The sequence below is a fragment of the Canis lupus genome, chromosome 1 (genome assembly GCF_003254725.2).
Source record: "Canis lupus dingo isolate Sandy chromosome 1, ASM325472v2, whole genome shotgun sequence".
Classification (NCBI taxonomy): Eukaryota; Metazoa; Chordata; class Mammalia; order Carnivora; family Canidae; genus Canis; species Canis lupus.
In genome coordinates this window covers 32,816,987-32,821,194 of record NC_064243.1, presented here as the reverse complement: position 1 = coordinate 32,821,194, position 4,208 = coordinate 32,816,987, and the positions used below count along the sequence as shown (strand labels likewise).

The window sequence follows — 4,208 nt, the reverse complement described above, 5'->3', positions numbered from 1 at the left end:
AATGCACTGCCCCTGTAGGGAAGCAAACATACATCTTAGTATGAGCACCACAATTGGAGGAGAAGCAGATGCACTAATAGAGACTCCACCATTGAGAGTCAGGAATAATGCACATGCCTAGGAATAAGGCTTAATCAAAACATTAGAGAATGACCCCTTCTTCTATTTTTATCTCCAGGCTATCAAGTGTTGTGTAAAACAGCAAGGGACTAAACCTTTGAGAGTTACAAGAGATGTATTCTCTTAGGGGCACCACAAAAAAGACTCAAAGAGGAGGAGGAATTCAGAAAGTAACCTTCTGAAAATCAGTCCACAGCATAAAGAGAAGGACTACTAGGAAAATATGAAGTCTATAATACATTCAGAGTAACCATAGCAGGAGCAAATGTCAACCCCAGCTTGACTCCAGAAAGAATAACACAAAATACTATAAAGGCTTAGTGGGAGGAGAGTTATATTTGAAGCATAAAATCTTTACTTTTGAATGTGCTAAATAAGATCTGGATGTCAAGACACAGTAAGAAATATATTAAAAGGTAAGAAATGATACTGAAGAGTGAAATAAATCATCATAGAATCTAGATATGACACAGAAGTTGGACCAATTAGAGAATGTAAAATAATTGTCATTAATATGTTCAAGGTACTAATAGCAAAGATACACAATTTGAAATACCAGAGAGATAGATTCAGAAATGTGATGACTATAAGAAAGAACCGAATAGTAATTCTGGAAGCAAAACATAATAACGGGGATAAAGAACTGCTTCAGGAAGCTTTTTGGTAAACTCAGCACAGCCAAAAGAAGAGTCAGTGAAAATAAAGATAGTTCAATAGAAATCACTCAAAATCAAACACGTGAAAAAAGAGAAGGAAAAAGAAAAAAAAAAAGCATGCAAGAGTTGTGGCACAATATCATATAGCTTAACATGCACATAGTAGAATCCCAGAGAGAGAAGAAAGATGAAAAAGGTTGTAGAAATTTTGCTACATGAGAATTTTGTAAAATCAGTTTCAGATACTATACTGCAAATCCAATAGCTTAAAACACCAACAGAATAAAAATAAAACAACTTCCCAAAAAATTCACCTAAATATGTCATTTTATACTGTCAAAAACAAAAACCAAAGAGCACATCTTTGTAGAGAGGCAGGAAAAAAATGCTACCTAGACAAGAATGGGTTAAAAGTTATAGCTGATTTCTCCTCAGAACCTATGCAAGCAAGAAGAAAATGGAATGTTTTCTTAAATGCAAATACACACACACACTCACACACACACACACAGACCTGAGTTCCACATTTAGCAAGAATGTAATTTTTTTTTAAATAGAAAAGATTTTCTCAGACAAGTAAAAGCAAGTGATGCATTCTATTTATATAGCACAAGTAAAATTGGAATATGACAATTCCACAACATGTAGTAGGAAGCAATTGAGAATATACTAGTGTAATGTTCTTACATTACACATAAAATAGTACAACTTATATATAGACTCAGATTAATTAAAAATGTATATTGTAAACCCTAAAGAAAGCACTAAATTAGCATAAAAGAGATGTAAGCCAAGAGAGATAAATAAACTGGAATTTAAAAAAATCCTCAATTCATGAAAAGAGGAAAAAGAAACAAAGAACAAAGGAATTAATAAAAAAAAATAGCTACTAAGTCAGTATGTTTTTATCCAATTTTATCAAAATTCACTTTAAATGTGAATGTTCTAAACATACCAATTAAGAGGGCACATAATGTGATGAGCACTGTATATTATTTATATATTGGCAAATCGAATTTAAATAAAAACAAACAAACAAAAACCAAAAACCAGGGACACCTGAGTGGTTCAGTGATTGAGTGTCTGCCTTCTGCTTAGGTTCTGATCCTGGGGTCCTGGGATGGAGTCCTACATCAGGCTCCCCTCAGGGAGCCTGCTTATCCCTCTGCCTATGTCTCTGCTTCTCTCTCGTTGTCTCTCATGAATAAATAAAATATTTAAAACAAAAGCAAAAACAACATATCAGTTAAAATAAAAAGAATGTCAAATGGCATAAAAATGTATGTCACTAATATATGCTTTCTGCAAGAAAATCATTAACTGTAAGTACACAAAAATGTTAAATTAAAATGAGGGTATCCCTGGGTGGCTCAGTGGTTTACTGCCTGCCTTCAGCCCAGGGCGTGATCCCAGAATCCCGGGATCGAATCCCACATCGAGCTCCCTGCATGGAGCCTGCTTCTCCCTCTGCCTGTGTCTCTGCCTCTTTCTGTGTGTCTCTCATGAATAAATAAATAAAACCTTAAAAAAAATGATGAGTAGTTAAAAATGCAAAACTAAGCAAGAGAATATTTAAATGGTAAAATCAAAGTGGACACCAGAACAGAGAATATTATCAGGGGTCCAGAGAAACATTAGCTCATGATAAAGAGACCAATTATCTAATAACACATAATAATCTTTTTAATAGAATTCCAAAAAATATAAAGCAAAATAGAACCCAGATTAAAAATAGGGATATTTGTATTTTTATGTAGAATATTCAACACTTCTGTCTCAGTAATTGCAGAATCAGGCATAAATTTAGCAAGGATATGATGACCTCAATAGTACTATTAACTGTCATGACATAATTAATGTTTCTAAATACTCCAACCATCCACAACAGAATATACATTCTTCTAAAGTTCCTATGGAGCATTCCTAAGGACAGATCACATTATAGGAACTAAAGTGAACTTTAACAAATTTAAAGCAATGAAGATTACACGAAAAAATGTTCACAAACCATAACAGAATTAAAATATATAACATTAGAAAATATATAGAAAAGTCCCAAATATTTGGTGATTAAACAAAACATTCCTAATAACACATGAATCAAAAAGGAGGTCTCAAGAGAAACTGGAAATTTTTGAGTTATACAAAAAGGAAATACAACTTATTGCAATGTGTAAGACACATCAAAAGCAGTCTTTAGAGGGAAATTTATGCCATTAAATGCATATATTAAAGAAGAACATCTAAAATCAAGAATACAAATTTTCTAGAAACTAAAGAAACACCATTTAACTCTTAAAGCAAACAAAAAATTATAACATGTAAATAATAGAGAAAATCAATGAAACCAGGCTCGCGTTCCCACTGCTTGGCCAGAATTCTAAGGCTTTCTGCAGAGATTTGAAAAATGGCAACAAATGAAAGTATCAGCATCTTTAGTTCAGCATCCTTGGCTGTGGAGTATGTGGATTCACTTTTACCTGAGAACCCTCTACAAGAACCATTTTAAAATGCTTGGAACTATATGTTGAATAATTATACAAAGTTCCAGATTGCAACATGGGGATCCTTGATAGTTCACGAAGTTCTTTATTTCTTGTTCTCTTTACCTGGATTTTTGTGTCAATTTATACCTTTAATGAAAAAGTACAAAATTCAAAAGGATAAACAAGAAACATGAGAAAACCAATGGAAATGTTTTAAAGTACTTCTCTTTAATCACTTTTGTATCCAGCTTACTTTGATCTGTGGAACTTATTAATTTACAGAGTATTTTAATATACCTTATGATTGGGAAAGAATGCCAAGGTAGTATATGCTTTTGGCAAGATGCTTTGGCTGTGCAGTGATTGAGGATACCTGGCACTATTTCCTGCATAGGCTCTTACATCACAAAAGAATATAAATATATAAACAGTTTGTTTATATAAACAGTCTGTTTCGGAACAGACTCTCAGTTTACTGCATATAATGAAAATATGAAAAAGATTGAGAAAAAGATGCAATAAATATCTCATCTCAACCATCCTGAAAGCATACACCTTTCCTGAATTGAAGTGAATAGCTAACATTGCTTCTGCGGAGCAGAAATAAACATGTGTCTTGGCTGCTAAGTGATACAAAGAACATTAACAACCTTTAAATATCTTCCTAGTGGGAACTTTTTCTACTTTACATAAAAGTTCTGTATGTGTAGAAATAAGTAAATATATAGTGAAGTATGATTTTCGTGAGGAGGTTGTAAAGGCCGTGTTGCTAACCTTACAGAAAGGTTTTAAGTAATGGATGAAGTATCAGTCTGTCTTTCCCCCAGTAACACCAGAGGCCTGAAGCTAAGATGGGTCTTTAAAATCTTGTAAATATATAGTGGCCATTTCAGTATCTCTTATCAGGGTGTTGGCCTCAAATTGAACTTTAAACAATTTCTAGAAT

At 33.2% G+C, this 4,208-nt stretch overlaps 1 pseudogene; it reads left to right on the top strand.

The window, feature by feature from the left end:
• Positions 1-3,132: 3,132 nt before the first annotated feature.
• Positions 3,133-3,747, top strand: LOC112643445 (methylsterol monooxygenase 1-like; annotated as a pseudogene).
• The last annotated feature ends 461 nt before the right edge of the window (positions 3,748-4,208 follow it).